Raw genomic sequence first — 21,306 nt, 5'->3', positions numbered from 1 at the left:
TGGGCCTGAATCCATCATGACTTCAATTTTCAAATTTTAAAGGGGAAATTTGAACACGGATTCACACACATACCAACACACACACAGGGAGGACCCCATGTGAAAATGTAGGCAGAGATGAGGGTGTTGCATCTATAAGCCAGGAGACACCAACGATTGCCAGCAGCCGCAGCCCTCAGAGGGACCCAGGCCTGCCCCCACCTCCGTCTCTTCTGACCTGTGGCCTCCAGAGCGGGGAGACAATACATTTCTGTTGTGTAAGCCTCCCAGTCTGGGGCTCTGTTACAGCTGCCCCAGCTGACTGACACTCACCGCAGCCCCTCCATGGTCCTCTGGATTCAGGCCTTGGTCACCTGAAAACTCCTACATCCCCAGCTCCTTTCTAATACTCCATTACTAGTGCTCCAGCAATGTGAGAACCGCCTCATGGCTCCTCACACACTGTGCTGATTCTCTGCTCAGGCAGCCTCTTCTGCTTGAAATCTGCTCCTCCCCCTTACCTGGCCCTCCACCTACCATGCTCGGCCCTTCCTGACTCAGCTCAGCCCAGAGATCCAGGGCCACCTCCCCAAGGAAACTTAGCTGTGTTGGATGCCATCCCCATTTGTCTGGGACCTGAAGAGGTTCCTGTACTTTTGGTGCTAAAAACAAGAAAGTTGTTGGGCAAACTGAGACTAGCTGGCCACACTGGCTCTCTCAGTGTTCCCATAATTCCCTGTACTTCTCCTGGGGTTCTTCGGAATTCCTAAACTTCTAGTAGGATGATCTGATGTAGAGCAGAACGATCTGGTCTAATCAGACCCACGTTAGCCCGGGGACTCCTTTCGGGGTAGTGTTTCTTCACACCTGTATCCTGAGCACTTCATCCTTAGTTGGTGCTCAGTCAATGTTCTTAAATAAGTGAATGATAAGGAAATCGTCCAGGGTGACCCTTGCATAAAAGCAGCCACCCATTCATTTACTTACTGTTCATCCCTGGACTGCTGTGTTCCAGATATTCTGCTCCAGTTAGAAGCTTTTACATCCTCGACTAAGGAGTCAAAGACTCTAGAGTAACATGCCCCTAAGAGTCTTAGGAAGATACCTGCTTTATATTAACAAGTGCATCCAAAGTAAACTATGACTGCTCAGCATAGTTAACAAAGTAGCTTTCTAAGAGTCAAACTTTGAGATTCGTCAAGTCCCTTGGAAAATGAAACTTCATCTCAACATTGGCTGTTGTTGTTTTCCTTAAATTAAGTATAGTTTTCATACCAGAAGTTGCTATAAATCCCCCATACTTTAATCAATAACATCTGAATAGAAAAGTAATTTATTTGCTTTTTAAAAATTTTATGTTTATATTTGAGAGACAGAGTACAAGTTGAGGAGGGGCAGAGAGAGAGGGAGACACAGAATCTGAAGCAGGATCCAGGCTCTGAGCCGTCAGCGCAGAGCCCGATGCGGGGCTCAAACTCACAAACTGAGAGATCATGACCTGAGCCTAAGTCAGATGCCTAACCAGCTGAGCCATGCAGGCGCCCTGAAAGGTAATTAATTTAAAGGACTCTTTCCTGAGAAATGATTATATAGCATTGTGGAATATGTCTGCATTAATTCAATAGCAAACAGCTTTGCAATGTATAAATGTCGTCCTCCACAGGAATTATTAATATTTATTAGTATTTTACTGTATGGCCAGATCACTTTTGATTATTATAAACAATTCTGCAAAGAATATTGTTAGTCAACAATATTTATATATCCTTATTTACTCCTTTAGGCCAACTCCTTAAAAGTGGAATTTTTAGGTCAAATGACATTTTGAAATAATTTAGATTTAAATATCCCATATATTTCTCTGGCCCTTGAAAACAAGGAAAATATTTGCTGACCTAATGGTCCTCTTGTATGGACTTGTATGGATCCATGTCATTCTTTTCTGCTTTTCCCAGCTCACTGTGAAAGACGATTTCATGGCACATCAAAAAATCTTCTGGTTGACAAAATGCTTATCTTTACCTAAAAGAGGATTACAGTAGAGATGTTGCATCTTAAGTTAAAGACAAAAATTCTCTCTCTATTTACATGGTTTAGCAGAAAAATAGTTGGAAAATGCAGGGTGGAGACAAGATGAATGAGCTAGAAGCCCCAACACTGTTTTAGCTGTCTCACTGAAAAGACATTCCAAAATCTTGCAGCACAAGAAATACTTTGAACGTCGGCCTTAAACTTAATCCCATAGGAGGGAGGCTTGGCAAGCAGGTCCACATCTTTCTTGTAACCCTAAGAAGTTCACAGATTCCAGTAAGCTCTCATGCATTTTGCAATCCAGACTCTACCCCATGAATCTTTCTTCCTTTCCAGCTTATGAAATTTTCTCGTTTTCCTAAAACATCGTACAAACCCTCTCTCTGTTGTACGTCTCTCAATTATGAAAGTGCCATTTCGATTTATAGTCTCCAAAATCAATAAAACCTCCCCTGCCCAAGTAAAAGGGAGAAGGATCTGGAATCACTTTATGAAATGTACCTAATAATAATATGACAACAACGTGCCACGTTATCATAGCTCAAACTACTCTGAGGCAGCCTGGTCAGTACTTGGCTATCTTTGAAACAAAATCACATTCTTCAGGAAGTGGTGTTGGTAACTCAGTAAGCAGCAGCTGTCCCTGGGTCTTTGAAAAAAATGTTTCATCATTTGACCAGTGTTCAGTATCCAACGTTATGCCCCATTATAACTGAAGGCCAAAGTGGAGAAGTCTAGTTTGGATAATGATTAGAAAACCTCTGGGCGAATAAATACATGAAAAAAAATTTTTTGCCCTTAATCTGAGTATCCTATCTCAATTTAGATGTACTCTGTTCACATCAATTTCTCTGTAATGTTAATTTGCACTTATTACCCAGAAATTCCATACGCATAAAATGATTGCTCTATTCCTTCCAATCTTAATAATGAGTACTCCATCTCTGTGCCATTTTAAAAGCTTTCTAAAGACCCTTTTAAAATGAAAGGTGATATCACTGAATGTAATGTTTATTTACAAGATATTATGATCCCAGGCTTCCAGAATGCTCAGTATAAATAACCACCCAGCATCATGCACTGCATTTAATAGAAATTTGATCCCATCAATTTTACATGATCCCACCAAGGAGAGCATAGAATGCTAATCATGCTAATGAGAATTTGATGTTCACAGAAGATTCATTTATAAATAAAAACGGCCAGAAAGATGATTAAATCAGATGACGGTTTGTCAATTCCCGTCTAACATTAGGTCTCACGATTCAGATGACCAACCCCACTTTCAATAACAATAATAAATAACAATTATGATTCCTATGTTGTACTTATGTAGCACTTTTCATCAGTGGACCTAAAAAGATAGGTATTAAATTATCTTCAGGCTTCTTGACAGGCTGGGCTTGAAGTATCTACTTCCAGGAGGAATCTAAATCAACATCATGTTCATCATTGTACTGAAATGGCTTTGGTCATGCTTGTCCAACCATCTGCAGATCGTATACTGTGTACGCTCACATGACCCGGACAAGAGGCCCCTGGAGAGGTTGGAGGCTGGCACAACTAGATCATGCTTCTCGTTGGATTCTTTCCTATGTCTCAGTTCTCCCGAGGTGTCTATGAACTGAGATGCTCAGGGCTTGTGTGATGCAAACACGTTTGCTGCAATGTAGGCAGTTTGTCCTTTAATTGAAGCCACTAGAACTTTCTATGCATCTTTAAGGAAAAGGGCAGAACAGCAAACTTTAAAAAAAAAACCTACCTTAGGCAGTAGAAATATAAATGGAATGGAAATTCATAAGTTACTGTATGTTCTCATAGACTTGGACAGATTATGACTGTCACAGACCCTGCTATTATGTAGACATTTTGATTCAAATCTACCTGCCATTTATATGCCTACCTCACTGGCATTAAGACAGCTAGTCATTCTGGTAGGAGTGCAAATGAAAAGGTCTATGATGAATTGAAAAATAAGGAAAAAAGGACTCAAAGAAGACCTGTGTGCTGCAAGTGCATAGACGTCCACATGTAGCAAAGGGTATCATCTTGAAGAGGAAAATGCAAAAGTCATGATACTTGATGGAATTGCCTCGGCAGGAATGGGAAAGGAGAGAAGATATGGGTGTCATGACTAAATGTTCATTAATTCCATAAATGCTTACCAAGTACTTCCTCTAAGTTGGGCACATGCAAGATGTTGGGGACATGATGTTGAGAAACGATAGGCAAGGCATCTGCCATCTTGGATATGAGAGTCTGGTGCGGGTGGCAGACAGGATTCTGGTGGGTGCACTCCTAACCACAGTTCCAGCAGGCCCTGGAGGAGGGACGGTGTGTAGACTGTGAGACTGACCTAGTCTAGAGTCCAGGGACACTTCCCTGAGAAAGAAACACTTGAGGAAGAGATCAAAGTCGGATGAGGAGTAAGCCAAGTAAAGGCACAGGGGCAGAAAGGATTCCAGAGAATGACCAGTCAGAGCAAGGAAATGGAAGAAATCAGGAAACAGATAAAGGCAGAATAGGAAGGCCCATTGGGTGATGTTTAGAAATTTTGGCTTTATATTAGGAATAATGGGAAATCATTAAAAGTGGTTTTGTTTTGTCTTGAGGTGGACAAGTGGTGATGTGGTCACATTTGTACTTAGAAAAAGTCACTTGGGCTCTCCAGTGGAGAGTGGATTAGATAGACCAGAGTATATCCAGGGAGAACAGAAGGGGACAGCCCTAAAGGACATTAGGTAGAGGACCAGCATGGAACCTAGGATTTTAATGTCTTAAGACATCCATGTTTGGGGGCACCTGGGTGGCTCAGTCGGTTAAGTGTCCGACTTCAGCTCAGGTCATGATCTCATGGTTCATGGGTTCAAGCCCTGTGTCGGGCTCTGTGCTGACAGCTCAGAGCCTGGAGCCTGTCTTCAGATTCTGTGACACCCTCTCTCTCTGATGCTCCCCTGCTCTCTCTCTCTCTCTCACTCAAAAATAAATAAAACATTAAAAAAAATTTTTTTTAAAGACATCTGTGTTTGGAGTTCATGAACTTTGCTTCATTTGCTTTCTTAATTTAGTCAATACCCAATATACTAAATGACATTTTGGAAGTAGAAATTAGATTTTATGTCGTTTTTATCAATCCCTCAATCTTCAGTCACTGCCGTTACTGCCACCAAGATTTTCTTTTGACTTCAGGAATATTATCCCACATTCTGAGCTATGTGAGGCTAATATGACTGGACTTTGCAACAAATGACCTTATCAGTTATCAAAATAATCAAGAAAGACAATACTTGTTTGTTTATTTATGCCAATTATTATCTTTAAAGAGCTAGGTGCCAGATTTCACAAAATGCAAAATAAAGCTAAAAGTAAGCCGTTTGGAAAGCCTTTAAAGCTTGCAAGGAACTTAAAATTTCTCACCACCACATTTACATCATTTCTTGTGATGCCGTGTACCTAATACATTAAAGAAATCAGGCCATAGTAGCTTTCCCATAGACAGATTAAAAGTAAATGTATTTAGGGGCGCCTGGGTGGCTTAGTCGGTTGAGCGTCCGACTTTCGCTTGGGTCATGATCTCGCGGTTCGTGGGTTCGGGCCCCGCGTCGGGCTCTGTGCTGACTGCCAGCTCAGGGCCTGGAGCCTGTTTCGGTCTGTGACTCCCTCTCTCTCTGACCCTCCCTTGTTCACACTGTCTCTCTCTCTCTCTCTCCTAGAAATTAAAAAAAAAAAAAAAATTAAAAAAAAAAAAAAAAGTAAATGTATTTATAAAGGCTTCATGGACAGAGTATGGAGAAGTAAAGGAGTTTCTGTAATTCAAAGATCCTTTTTCTAAGTGTCCAGAAAACAATATCAAGAATTTCCTGGAGCTGGCTCTTAAACTAGTGTGAGCTAATTTTGTTATTTATTGGTAGTAACGTTTTTTGTTTCCTAAGGAAGATATGTATTGAAAGCTATTAGTATTTAAACTTTTGTTTTACAGTGGTTTATTTTGTGATTGAACTCTGCCACTTACAAGAAGCTAAACAATGTAAAGAAGGCTTTTTGTTTTATATATGCACACGTGTTCATATGTACATTAAGCCTTTGTTGGGGTGGAGGGGAGAGAGAGAGTCAGAAACTTTAAAGGAATGAGATGGATCTCACAATCAGGAGAAAGTGATGTCAACTTTTAAATGAAGGGGCATGGTGAAACCGAGTAATAAAATTCTGTTCTATTTTTACGGGAGTTTCGCCATGGTTTGAGTCGAGCTTGACATTTGACATTCTGACAATCAAACACAAAAACAAAACCGAAAAGCCAACAACAACAAACACGTATGCACACACTCCTGGGATCCTTCCGTCAGGGGTTAGAGCTGTCAGTTGTGCAATACGGATCTCGGACTGAAGACCAGCAGACACACAGCGCTTGGGCATGGCTCCCACCTTCCATCCACGCTGTGGAAACGCAGACATCAACAAAAGCTGGGAGACTGTCCAGCTACAGGGAGAATCCGTGAAATGAGGCCACCCTCTTCCTTAGAGATCTGCTAATTATGCACTTATATCCATTCACTCATTCATTCATCATTCTGTCAACAAATATCTGTGTCTGGCACTACTTCAGTGGTTCCGCCATCTTTCTGTGGGGGGGAATGAGGTGAATGGCATTGTGCCCACATCACAGCTATGGAGGGGACAGTGAAAGGCCGAGACACCTGCTCTGTGAGGGAGCAGCAAAGTCAAAACTAAAGGCAGGTTCCCAGTTTTCTTCACCAATTTTTTGTGAGATTTGTTTTATAGCAGTGGTTCTCAATCAGGGACGATTTTGGTTCCCAGCGGAACAGTGGGCAACGTCCGAAGACATTTTTGATTGCAATGACTAGGAGAAGTGAGGGCCGCTGCATCCAGTAGGTAGACGCCAAGGGTTCTGCTCACCACCTTACAACACACGGCCCAGCCCCACAGCGTGGATGATCGAGACCAACAGGGAGGGCTTGGAAATGTCAGTTGGCGACCCAGGATTTAGTTTTGCCTGTCTGGGTAATAGGAAACCAAAGGTGAGTTTCTTCTAGACTGGAGTTGATTCTCTCAAAAATGAGTCTAAATCTATTCTATTAAAAAACAAAAACAAAAAACAAAGCGCTTACTTTGCAGACAGATTTTTTTTTTTAATTCCACAGCGTGCCTACCCACTGCTACCACAAGTGGTAGCATTTCTTTTTTTTTTTAATGTTTTATTTATTTCTAGGAGAGAGAGAGAGACAGCGTGAGCAGGGGAGGGTCAGAGAGAGAGGGAGTCACAGACTGAAACAGGCTCCAGGCTCTGAGCTGGCAGTCAGCACAGAGCCCGATGCGGGGCTCGAACCCACGAANTGGTAGCATTTCTGTCTGTCAGCGATGGCCCCCTGGTTTGCAGTTACAGAATGCTCAGGACAGAAGGCTTTTCTCACTGGCCAGTCAGTGCACTCAATCCACTTGTGGTTTCCCACGTGGGACTATCCCTCGTGCTGTAAAGTCGCACACGTAATGAAGTGCATTTACCGTGTATTATTAAGAATCTGTAGCTCAAGAATACTGCATTTGGAGTAAGGTCAACAACATCTTGGGGCGTCTGGGTAGCTCAGTCAATTGAGTGTCCAACTTTGGCTCAGGTCATGAGCTCACTGCGTGTGGGTTCGAGCCCCGCATCAGCCTCTGTGCAGACAGCTCGGAGCCTGGAATCTGTTTCAGATTCTGTGTCTCCCTCTCTCTGCCCCTCCCCTGGTCATGCTCTGTCTCTCTCTGTTTCTCAATAATAAATAAACGTTAAAAAAACCCTCCTATTCAAGTAACCTCTTTCCTTTACTTAGCGATAGGTTTGTGTGAAAAGCCAGCTAGGAATCCTAGCCACTGCCATGAAAATGTTAAAAGGTATAGGAAAAATTCACTGTGTTTACACTGCATCTTTAATTTCCAAATGCTTATATCCTAATATCCATGGGAGATAAGTTGGGGCAAAACTTAACATCACTATTGAACTGCACAGGACAAGACAAATGGCTTACTTCTACAGATTTCTGGGATGAAACAACATTAATTTTATTATTTACCTCACTGTCAAGGATGCAGTCACATCATTAGGTCACGATTATAGCAGTTCCTCAGGATGAATACCTACAACTGCTATTGGTATATGATTTTAAAGAGTAAGTTATAGATATGAGTTCACCCTTCAAATCTCTATCATCATTGAAGTAAATGCCCAACTGAGGCATTTTATAAGCCTATTAAAAAATCCCATCCAGGGGCGCCTGGGTGGCTCACTTGGTTAAGCAACTGACTTCAGCTCAGGTCATGATCTCATGGTTCGTGGGTTCAAGCCCCACATCGGGCTCTGTGCTGACAGCCAGCTCAGAGCCTGGAGACTGTTTCAGATTCTGTGTCTCCCTCTCTCTCTGACCCTCCCCTCCTATGCTGTCTCTCTCTCAGAAATATATAAAACATTTAAAAAAAAATCCCATCTGGAGTACCTGAGTGGCTCAGTTGGTTAAGGGTCCGACTTTGGCTCAGGTCATGATATCACAGTTCGTGTGTTCAAGCCCTGCATCAGGAGCCTGTTTGGGATTCTCTCTCTCTTCTCTACGCCTCTCCCCACTCTCTCTCTCTCTCTCTCTCTCTCTCTATCTCAAAATAAATAAATAAACTTAGAAAAATGTCATCAGAAAACAATTGTCTTATCAACTATCATGACATCAAAAAAAAAATGTCAACAAGAGTAACTTAATTACTTTCGAAGCACTCAGCTTAGTTTTCTCTAAACAACCGAATGGAAACCCTCAGTCTTCAAGAACTCATGAACTTCTCTCAGGCTTTGCACCAACACAGTGAACTCGTCTAATTGGGGTCTGGCAAATATATTTATTTGGGGCAAAGAACGAGTGTGATTGATTTCTAACTTCATTCTCCCCTACAGGCACGGACGTATGTATATTTCCTTCCCAGAGCAGGACAGTTATATGCAATGGACACAACTATCCCAAGCGCTTCACAGCATGGTGACATTATTTTATGAAACTAACAGTGATATGTAGAGGTGTGCAAGGCTTTCTACAAAAGTATGTGTGACCAAACAACAGAGATAAAAAGCATAGTGGAAACCACTGTTTACGCTAAAACAGCTCATATTTCAATACCATCAGTCGCTCCATCACCTCTAGGTGGAATGGAGCCTGGACCACACCCGGAGAGCGAGCAAGGACATGTGTAGCTTCTGGAAGCAGGAGGTGCTAGCAACCACTGCAAAGCCCAAGGAGGAGTCTGGCTAGAGGCTCTTTATAACTAAAGAATTGATTTAGACCCTATAAAGATAGTAATGTGATGGGAGTACCGAAATAATATTGACATGAAATACAATCCCTTCAGCACTCATTAAGCACCTGCAAACACTTGTTGAGCACCCAATGCATAAATCTTAGCAGATGGCATCATTCCATATACTAAGGATTCAGAGGTGAAAATGCACCGCCTCTCCTGTCCTCTCACAGGGGGTCACAGCCCACCAGGGAGACTGAGGTGTAAATAAATAAATAAATCCACCACCACATGAGCCACAGCAGAGGACTGTGCAGAAAGGGAGCACCAACGAACTCAACGTAGAAAAAGTGATGTCCAAAGTTCTCAAGAATGACCAAGAGCTCAGTATCGGGGTAGGGAGGGTGCTCAGAGGAGCAGAAATAACATGGTAAAAGATACCTGAGTGGATTTCACAGCAAGTTATGGAAAACTCTCCAGGGAGAACCCTGTGCAAAGCATGGAACAAATGAAGGATGATGTTGCCTGCAGGGAACTTTCCATGTCTTGCTTCAGAAGGTACATATGCTTTTAACTCCTTGAGGTTAACATCATGTGAAATATACAATAACTGCCCTTACTTTCAATTTATTGCCTTTAATGTTCTACTACTCTTGTAGATTTGGTTACAGATTCTTGCAAAGGAATCTCCTAAAAATGGTAAAACACTGATCTACAGCCAAATGATAAGTGCAAGATGAAATTTAGTTAATGAGCACAGTTGTGCGGGGGAAAAAAACTCAGTCTCATTTAGTAATTAGAAATGTACACTTAATGTAGTAACTTTCTGTTTATAGTGCTACCTTATACTTTAATATTAAGCCTGGGGAGACTCTGGTGAAACTGTATGTTGACACGTGGCAATTGGACTATGTGTCTCCTGACCGTTGTCCCCAAAAGAAAGGGGGACAGAAGACCTCTATGTACAAAGATGTTCACTTCAGCATTATTTATGATAATAAAAACATGGCAGCAAATTTGAATTTCTGAATTTCTGAAATCAATGGGAGAGTTAAATCATGCTTCATTCTTTAGCTAAGTTATAACTGGCATTCATAATTAATACTAAAATTTATCATTATGGAAACCTCTTGCCACAAGGAAACATTTTCAAGATAATGATCGCTAAAAAGGGTTAGAAAATGACATGTATACTGTGATTCTAATCACATAAAATGTTTTTGTATGTCCAAAAGAATCAGAAGAGAATGCATAAGAATAAAATAATGAAATGCATATAAACAGCTAACTTAATATTAAGGGTTTATGGTTATTGTGAGTCCTTAGATTTTCTGTTACTAGTTCTTTTCACAACACTTGTACTGTGGTAGAATTTGGATCATTTCATAAATCCCATAGTAATGAGATATTCTACACTCAAAAAAAATCATCACAAAAAAAAAATTCTTGGGTATTTGTAGACCCATATATTAAGTTGAAAAATATACAAGCATGTGACTTAAAAATTAAAAACTTAAAAATTCTCCTTTTGGTGGTGGGGGAGGGCAGATTCTCTCCAAAGTCTGCCTTGAGTAGACTTGCGAGTTGTCATTATAATGCCTCATATCACTTATTAGTTTGGGCACAGTGGCAGAACACGGTCATCTAAATTACCCGTTTATCTCATAATTGGAATTAAAAGCTCTTTGTTAGGGGGCTCAAAATGTCAAGAGGCAGAGCCATGCTGCCGATTGATCCTGTAGATTAGAACATTTCACCATAGCATTTGGCCTGTGAGATGTCTAAGTAGATTAATTGAAGTAGAAATGCATTATTTATTATCTCACACTTAGAGCAATCAGTGAGGTAGGTTTAATAATGATTTCTTTTAGATACTTACCAATGAATAAGAATTAGGTAAACATAACCAAACCATTATTTGGGAGGTTTATCAAATTTCAAAATCCGAACTTCATTTTGAGAGGCAGTTAGCATCATGGGAGTCCCTTTGAACGTTGGAAAAGTTCAGTCTTGTGTTCCAGATGGATGTTCTAAGAATTAGGCCTGTTTACACAAGGAATGGGAGAGGGCTCTACAATGTCAGCTGAGGCTTTTTCTCATCAATGGAGGCTTCTGATTCTGGTAGACAAATGAAAGGGACAGATGACAGGAACACATTAAGTCACCTCAGAATTCCTCAGGGTGGGGATTGCTAATTATTTTATATTTGGAAGAAGACTGCCCTTCCTATTACAGATTGCTGGGAAAGCTAAATTCTACAAAATCGGATCCATATCCACGTAAGGGAAAGCTGACCTGACAGGGAAGCACTGTCACTTCCAGGGTGCCTCCGGGTAGCTGGGCTATGGCCCACCCTCACACCCCATGAGTGAATTGTGCCATATTTCTGACATGACTTCATCCAGTATGAATCTAAGAGCTCTCTTTCTTCATGGGGGGCAGGCTTTGACTGGGGAACCACTAACTTGTGGCTCATGGCTCTGAGAAACTGGGTAGATGATGCACATGATGACGTGTCCCCCTACCCTTCCTCTCTGTAGAGGACCTTATCATGAGCTCGCATCGTGATGAAATCCAACACTTCCATTTTTGTGATTGGAGCAAAGTACTTTGCCCTTCTGGGGTTCATCTTCTTTACTGTAGATGATGTCTATCACAGGTATTGTTGGCATCTCCTATGGCTTTCTTGTATCTAATCAGTGCCTGATGTATAATGAATCCTCCAAGCCTCTTCTTTTTTTAAATAGTGTTGTGGTAAGATCACTTAACATGAGATGTACCCTCTTAACAAAGTTTCAAGTGCATAATAAAGTACTACTAACTATAGGACTGTGCTGTACAGAGCCTATTCACCTAGCATAACTGAAACTTTATACCCATTGATCAACTCCCTGTTTCCCCTTCCCTACCCAGGCACTGGCAAGCACCATTCTGCTCTCTGCTTCTATGAGCTAAAGCGGTTCTAGATGCCTCATATAAATGGAATCATGTAATGTCTGTCCTTCTGTGACTGGCTTATTTTACTCAGCGTAATATCCCCAACCTTCATGCATATTGTTGCATATGACAGGATTTCCTTCATTTTTAAGGCTGAATGATATTCCACTGCATGTTTAAACCACCCTTTTCTTATCCATTCATCCGTTGATGGACATTGAGATTGTTTCCACATCTTGGTTATGGTGGACAGGCAGAATTAAACATAGGAGTACAGATGTCACTCCCAGGTTCTGATTTCAATTCTTTTGGATAAATACCCAGAAGTAGGATTGTTGAATCATTTGGTACTTCTATTTTTCATTTTTTCTTTACCCCACCTTAAAGTTCTCCAACATTTGCTTGCTTCTAATATCACATTTCTTTACACATGGTGTAGATTTCAGCCCCCATCCACCCATTCCAATGTCACCCAATTATGCATTTTTTCTTACAATTTATAACTATCTGGTGAATAAATACATTTTTCCTTTGCCAATGGAAGGAGTTGGAATTCCCATGAAACAACCAGCAGTGACATTGGTGTGAAAGATGACAGCTGAACTCTGAAAGGGTAACACCAAACTTCAGAGTGCTCCCAAAAGGAAAGTTATTTAAGAGACTGCATTTTATAAACAACAGATTTTCAAAACAGCATGAATGTCAAGTATAGCTTTCTCATACTTTTAGTGTGTATTTATTTTATTGTTTTGGTTTTATGATTACTAAAGAATGAATGGTACTGAATAGTAACTATATTCATCTTATATAGGGATTTGAATATTTAATTTTATCAGAAGTAAGATTCATTTTCTAATGAAAGCACAAGATTTAGCAAAATGCAACAAATTTATCTAAGTAAGCCCACTGAAGGTCAGAGGACTATTTACTTATGATTATAATCAGTGGCTTAAATAGTTGAGTTCCAGAGATATAAAATTTTAAATGTAATTCTATCATGTGGGATACGTTGAGTCACAAGAAATTCGTTCATTAATTCCTTAAAGGCATTCGTGTGCTTCTGTTCAATAGATATGTCCTCAGGGGTGCCCTGGTGGCTTAGTTGGACTCTTGATTTCAACCAGGTCATGGTCTGTCTCACAGTTCATGATCTGAGCCCCACATTGGACTCTGCACTGACAACGAGGAGCCTGCTTGGGATTCTCTCTGTTTCTCTCTCTCCCTCTCTCTCTCTCTCTCCCTCTCTCTCTCTCTCTCTTTCTCTCTCTCTCTCTCTCCCCCCCCTCCCCTACTCATGCACTCTCTCATCTGTATCAAAATAAATAAATAAACATTAAACAAAATAGAACATCCTTAAAAGGGTCTCCCTCTCTGCAACACACATCTGTAACTCCTACTTCTTAATATTTTAAAAATGGATTAAACGTTGGTCTTGGCATTACTTACAAGTGGGACAGAGCTCATTCAGACATATAGCTCTGGAAACAGGAAACACACACATTTCTGCAGAGCAAATTCGGGAGAGCATGGACTTGAAAAAGCAGAATCCCAGCTCTGGCCCCAGGTCCCCTGCCCTCTCTGGCCTGCTGTGTCACCTTAGCTCATAGTCCAATCATCTGTTCCTCCTTTGAGAGGGAGTGAGCAGCCTGAATGACCTCTGAGCCTCCTCTATGTCTTTCTCATGGCCTGGGTATCTCCTGTGATGTGAGCACTTGTAATTATTAGTGCTCTTACCGTTGATGCCAGTAAAAGCACATATACAAGCTTTGACCATGATTTTCGCATACTTTTATCCCATACAGAACCACTAAGTTAGGGTCAGAAGTAAAGCGTTCATAAAGCACATCATAGTAGGATTTGAGAGGTGGTCAGTGCAAAACACAGGGTTTGCCTAAGGACCCATAAGAACAAAATTGAGAAGAACCGTGCACTCATCACTGAGCTTCCTCTCATCGCCCAATATCGCAAATATGAAAAGGTGATCAAGTTATGGGACTCTTGCTACACATTTTCCCCATAGGCTACTGGACTCCAAATGCTGTGTTGTTCTCGCTCATATCAGTGGCGTACAAACTTGGATAGTCTCTGCAACCAGGTTGCCAAATGTGGCTTTTGGAAGTCTTTTCTGGAAGAAAATGAAGACAGGGTGTCACAATAACTGGACGCAGGCAAGTAAAAAGAAACAACAAAAAGCTAGAGTCCTGAAGGATTTAAAAGTTGATGATTTTTATTATGTTTTATTACATTTAAGAAAGCCCTGGAACTTCTTCCAAAAGATCATGGTTACTTAAAATCATTGGGGTTTTTTTGTTATCAAATTCCTTTTTCTCTCCTCAAAGGATAAATGGATGAAAACATAAGAAAATCTTTGGCAGTGGGAAGGAATGCATGAGCCATTAAATCCCCGTGACAACTTCTGAAAGTTGCAATTGGTATATTGAAAGCCAGCTTAATTAAAGTGATATTATAGGGGCTGCTTGTGTAATATTACAGCAGAGATTGATTCCTAGGGACTCCTGGAATTTGCTCTCCAAAGAGTCCCTTTCACTGCAGACACCGTTTTTTGGGGGGAGGGTGTGGGGGGATATTTTGCATGGGGGTGGGAGGGTGAAGATGAGAGTGAGAACAAGAGAAAGCCCATGGATGAGAAGAAATGACAGCAAGTTAATTAGGCAGGCAAGAACAAACTCATCATAGGGACAGAAGACCAAGGAAATACATAGCAGACACGTCTATTGTCCTTGACAGTGTTTGCTCTCCTTTACAATGACCCTGAGCATAGAATGGAGTCATGCAATAGAAGAGGATCTTATACACACATTCCTGTTCCTCTGAGGGAAGTCACCAGCCTGTTGGCACACAGTGTGATCTCCCCTTTAAGACAGGGTTGACTGACTAGCACTGCAGCTTCTGGTCATTTTCCATGAGATTTTTGGTCCTTACAAAGAAGCATAGAGAACCTGCTGAATCTTTTCACTTGGGTACCACTCTTTTGATGAAAAGCCAATTCAGGACCATTTCTGCACCCAGAGTAGACCCTCACAGTTGCTGTATGATCCTATTCATGGCCACAAAACCTTTGGTATTAAGGCCAATTTTTATAGTAGCCCTGGTGGTACAACAGGCTAGATCCTGCCATTCTGGAAGAAACTGAGAGGGTAGAAGAAGTGATTGATTAGAAAAATAGAGATCTTTCAGTAGGTTAATAAGCCATGCTTTCTGTAACTCAACAAAAGTGAAATTACAAGCAGTCCTAAGGAGCTAAATGACAGAATTTCACTATAAAGACCCTCAGGAGTGGGGGAATGTTGGACTGAACGCTTAATTATTGTTTTAAGTTTATTTATTTTGAGAGAGAGAGAGGGAGAGAGAGAGAGCATGTGAGTAGGGGAGAGACACGGTGAGAGAGGGGGAGAGAGAGAGAGAATCCCAAGCAAGTTCTGCGCTGTCAGCAGTGAGCCCAATGTGGGGCTTGATCCCATGAACCATGAGCTTATGACCTGAGCTGAAATCAAGAGTCAGCCAGTTATCCAGCTGAGCCACCCGGGTGCCCCCTTAACTATCTTTAAGGCGCAAAAATCAAGAATGGTTTACCCCCAACAATTGTTAAATAACTGGAAAAGTGTTTCCTATTTAGTTTAAGAGATATCTCCGTTGATTAAACACATATCACGTGTGGATTTTTGAAGTTTCACTGATATTCGTAGTTCATGTACATGATAGGCATGGCTCTGTATCTCTTAGTCTCAGATCCTCAGAAAGCCTTATACACAGATCCTATTATTACTCCACTACTACTGAGGAGGAATCTGAGGAGGAGAGGGATCAAATACCATTGCAAGGCCACATAGCTAGAAAGTGATGAGGTTAGAGTTCAAACCCGGGTAGTCTGGTCCCAGAACCCACACTCTGAACTCCTAAGCAGCATCCCCTCAAATTCCACCTTTTATAGAAATTCGGAAACAGATACGAATTCTCTGCATGTGTGAAAAATTGTGCGATATGTTCATCGCTTCCAAAACTGTTGTACAAATGTCATCTCATCTGGGTCTTGGAGCAATGGAATGCAGGGGAGAAGTCAAGTATTTAGTATTATGGCCGCCATTTTTGCAGATGAAGAGATGGTGGGCCAGGGAAGTGATTGACAACTGGCCCAGTGTTAATCAATTAGTGAATGCTACATCTTCTAATCTAAACCTGTTCTCTTCCCACTCTACCTGTGCTTAATATGGGAATTACAGTGGAACCCAGCACATACAGAGAACGATTACTTTGCTGTAATTCCAAATCTGGGTTCCAGAATGCAGGCATGTCCTTAATTCTGGGAGGAGAGGGGCCAGAGTCAGGCCTCTGCTCGGTGCAGCAGAATCCAAGGAAAGGAAACCATCCTTCTGACTCTGCTCAGTGGTTGGAGGGGGGCTTGGAGGCTCTGCCAGTATGGGAGGCGTGGGCGTCTGTACAGATGAAATCCCTCATTTTGAACCCATGATGCCAAGCGCAGTCATAAACAGAGAAGGACCATGCTATTGTCAATTTGAGGACTTTTACTGCCAAAACTCTGCTGTGTTCCTAAGGTGCTTATCATCGGTGAAAAGGATTAGAGTTGAATGCACCAAAATTTGGAATGCTGGATGCCTCCTTTCCCAAAAGTTAGTTTTCTAAGCATCGAGTTTTATTGCTGGGAAATTACTCTGGCCTGGTATTAAGTACCGAGTTGATGATGGGTTTAGAACTAAAACAAAATTTAGAGGGCTTTGAAGTAGAAAAAGACATTGGTATTTACAATGTATATTTTAGAGAAATGGCAGTAATGAATGACTTTTCAGAGGGAAAGTAAAATTAGGCTGTGAAAATAGCTACCTTTGTTTCACTCAGAGTGAGTCACTGTCTGCAGAACTCTCCAGAAAGGGAGTGTGGGCGGCCAGGCCCAGTCGCCGCTGTGATCTTCAGAGATGTCGGAGCAGGCAACATGCCTGCTAATGAGACCTCAGAAGTGTCTGATTATCTCCTCTAATTGCTCTAAATAATTGGAGAGCTTCATGGCCTGGCCTCTCCTTCCCAAAGACGACTAATTCAAATATGCAAATCTAAAATTATTTGAATACTGCTCTAATTGGAGTCCAGGCTACCCATTATTTGCTGAAGAACAAAACAATCTGACTTAAAAAAAAAAAAATCCTGACTATCAAATCTATCATTTTAAGCTTCACTGAACTCCCCAAATTACCCACAGGCAGTCCTGACAGGGAGCACTTTACAAGGAAGTTGATGACCTCTAATTAAGACACAAGGAACTTCAAGTTATGTTAATATTTGAAATTGAAATTGGTTTGACCTATGCTATTCCATAAAATACCACCAAGGAAAGCGCAAGGCTGGGCACTTTCTAGTTGACAAAATGCCCAATAGCAAAGGTATCACAAAGATGCAAGTGCCAGCGCCCTCCCCACTGAGTGGTCACATCGCAGAATGGCGAGTCTGAAGTGTCTTACCTGATGACATGGTTTTCCCTAGACACTTGATCCAACAAAGGCCATTGGGCGAACATCAATCAGTAGCTTTTTCCCACCAGGAGTTGGGGGTCAGCCCTCCTCTCTCTACCCAGCTCTCTCCATTCACCCTCTCGACCTTCCTTTCTCTTCTGAAATGAGTCTTCTCTCCTGTCTTGCTCTTGTATCCATCCTTCGCCATGTTCCCAAACACCTGTCCTTGACCTCTCTACTAATGAGTTGGGCTTTTGTTTTGGTTTTGTTTGTTTGTTTAACCTAAAGCTCAAAAGCTTATTGTGGCACCCATCTTAGTAACACTCACTTACCACAACTTTCCAGATAAAGTTTCTACAAAACCTTCCCTTCTCTTGGAATGTCTGTTAGCGCCATCTCTTCGACCCGTATCCTGTCCTCCTCATCCTCAGAGAATAAAACTCTAAACTTCTCTCAGCCTTACTCTAGGCCTCCCTTTCTCCTCATTCCTGCCAAATTTCTAGAAAAAGTAGTTGACATCTCCTGCTGTTATTTCCTCATCACCCAAAGTGTCGTTGACATTTACAATATATTCTTCAGCCCTATAATAGAGAAAAGTGTTCTTTACAAGTTAAATATTAAGGAACTCCTGTGTTAGAATTAGCTACCAAGAGTTAGAAGCTCAATTCTTCCAAGGGCTGATACTAAGAGTCGTTTTAACTGGTATATAATATCGTCTTCATGCAGATCTTAAAATCAGGTTATAATAAATACCAATGTTTCATACAGATACTGTAATGACTAAGTGATGTAATTAACACCATCATCTTCCCATCCCAACGGTCACTAGTGCTGGAAGTTGAGGGAGGTGTTATTGTTGTTATCATGCTGAGTGGCCCAATCTAATAAGCTTTGCCATTCTTACCTTCTTTAACTTCTCTGCACCATCTGTTTCCAAATTCTTTAAACTGTTCAAGTGTTCTCCTTACTTCTCTTCCAAGGTGAAACGTTCCTCTAATTCTGCTCTTACCTCCAATGGCTTCTCTTTTGTCTTTAGTGGATCCAATCCCTCCTCCACCAGGTTAGAGGTGGCTTCCAGGAGTCTGCCGTCAGGTGATCCCCACACCTCTGACTTACACTATTTTCCCTGTGATTTCCCCACAACCAGAGCTCCGCTTTCACCCCTGCCTTGTCCCTGGGTCATTCCCAAATGTGGATGGCCGGGGTCAGTTGCTACCATAAACTGTCTGTTGAACAGATCACGATACACAAGCATATATCCCACCAGTACATAAAATGTAACATTAAAAGTGAAACATCTTTTTCCTTCCTTCTTTCTAAAGCCTATTCCTCTCTCCCTTCTTTCTGCAAAAGCCATTACCAATTCCCGGGCCCCCAGGCTATGAAACTGAGCGCCATCTCCAACTCCTTCTCACTTACTCCCAAAGTTAAGTTCATCTCTCAAAAAGATACAGAGCATGGTTACTCTGAATCCGAGCAGATGGTTGGAATAAGAAGAAAGGAAATCTTGGAAGAAGTTATTTTAGAGGCTGTAATGGCCACAAAAGAATTGAGGAAAACAAAAGTTTCATTTGACACTTACAGTGTTCCAAAGGCTGTAGTAGGTGAGGTTTTTAAATTATTATTCATGTGTAACAAAAGAAAAGGTATGATTTCAAGAAAGAAGGGAATCTTGCAAAAATGAAATACTGATAATAAATCGGAATACCCTTTAAGAGGAAAATCAAATAACAGTGTCTCCAGGGATGAGAAGGACTGTGTCCAGGGCGTCTGTCATCCTGTGAGCTGGGGCAATTCCGACACATGGGCAGAGGACGGAAGAGGAACTCCAGCTTGTAATGAGATTATTGGAAATTCTGAAGTCCAGAAGCCTCCTAAGTCCTTTAAAAATTCCCAAGGACAAAAAGGAGGGAGTGGATTTTAGCACCGTGTTGCACGGAGAGAAAGATCAGTGTGCATCACGGACGATGGAAAGATATTGGAACTACCTCAGTACAGTCATCCATCTCTTTTGTTGAGAATCCTGCTTTCCTGCAAAGACTGAACTCGATGATACGGCTGATACGTGGGCTAGTGATGGGGTTAGTTGGCCTTCTTTGAGTAGCTCCTGTGTGCCATTTGCATTCTCACTGACACCTTATAGCCACACTCCGAAGTAGGAAGTTAGGTTTACAGATGAAGGAACTAACACTTTAGAGGATGTCCATAGCACTCAGCTATTAAAGGTCTGAGCTCTGAAAGGCAGGGAGTTAATTGCTACATTGGCTCATTTCTCAAGTCTGTGAATCCTGAGAACCCAACTCTGGGATTGGAATATTTGGCAGGTGTGATCACCAGGTCATCATCCATCTCTAAGGAAACAGAGGAAATTGGGGGGGGGGGGGGACTGAGACAGATGAAAAATGCACGTCTCGAGTAAAAAGGGGAATAAGACCAATTCTGCAAAATGATCATTTCTAACATGATTCAAGAGTCAACTGTTATGTAGTTTGTGAGATCTTGAACAGTGAATAGCACTGGGAGCAACACGTGTTCATCATAAACAGAGTAAGTCAGGGGACATCTGGGTGGCTCAGTCGATTAAACATCTGACTTTGGCTCAGGTCATGAGCTCACAGTTCATGAGTTCGAGCTCCAAATTGGGCTCTTCACTGCCAGTGGGAAGCCTGACTGGGATTCTCTCTCTCTCTCTGTCTCTCTCTCTCTCTCTCTCTCTGTCTCATTCCCTCTCTCTCAAAATAATAAATAAATAAGTAAATAAACATTTCAAAAAACGAATAAGTCAGAATCACTCCCTTGTCATTTTCTCTGCCGTGTTTTTACAAAGTAGGCAATCAGACTATGGCAGAAGCACAGCAATTCCAGATCGGTGAGGAACTTCAAGGCTGGCTACCCTGTTACCCTGTAACATCCTCACCAATGGGTCACTTTGCCTTTACTGGTCATCCCTAGAGTATGACACTTAGCAACTTGTAATAATGCATTTCATTTATGAATTGTCAAAACTGTTTTGGCAAACTTGGATGAGTCGGCAAATACTTTCTCACTGAAAAATAAGCATTTTCTTATTAGGCTAAAATCTACTGTCACGGTGGCTTCTACCATTTGAGTCTGCTTCAAACACTGACCCTCCTTTTCACGTGAGAGTGAGTCATATTGAACGCAACTGGATGCTTCACTCACACTCCCTAGCTCTGTTTCTTCAATCAGTCTTCCTTGAAGAAGAATTTTCCTTGAGGTCAACATTCCCCAACCTGCTACACTACATAAGAACCACTTAGGGACCACGTTCATATTTTTAAAGTGTGAAATTACTCCATCGTTTGGACAAGATTACAGAACATTTTACCTGTTCAGCTCTACCAATTCAAGTCATTCTATATATCTGTTNACCCCCCCCCCCCACTTTATTTTTCTCACATGCCATTTACTTCTCCCCCATCCCATCCCTGTTAGGGGTTGAATTTGGTCTCCCCAAAATTCATATGTTGAGGTTCTGATTCTGAGTACTTCAGAATGTGACCTTATCTGGAAATAGGGCCATTCCAGTTGTAATTAGTTAGGATGAGGTCATACCAGAATAGGGATCTCCAGCCTCCAGAAT

At 41.6% G+C, this 21,306-nt stretch overlaps 1 long non-coding RNA gene across 1 annotated transcript in view; it reads right to left on the bottom strand.

The window, feature by feature from the left end:
• Nucleotides 1-1,905: 1,905 nt before the first annotated feature.
• The window catches only part of LOC144232581 (uncharacterized), an 85,380-nt gene continuing 65,979 nt past the window's right edge, over nt 1,906-21,306 (bottom strand). The window contains exon 3 of the long non-coding RNA XR_013335460.1: nt 1,906-2,001. This is a non-coding gene — a long non-coding RNA (uncharacterized LOC144232581). The remainder of the gene's footprint in view (nt 2,002-21,306) is intronic.

The sequence above is a fragment of the Crocuta crocuta genome, unplaced genomic scaffold (genome assembly GCF_008692635.1).
Source record: "Crocuta crocuta isolate KB4526 unplaced genomic scaffold, BGI_CrCroc_1.0 scaffold84, whole genome shotgun sequence".
NCBI classification, from domain to species: domain Eukaryota; kingdom Metazoa; phylum Chordata; class Mammalia; order Carnivora; family Hyaenidae; genus Crocuta; species Crocuta crocuta.
This window is presented reverse-complemented; position numbering and strand designations above follow the sequence as displayed.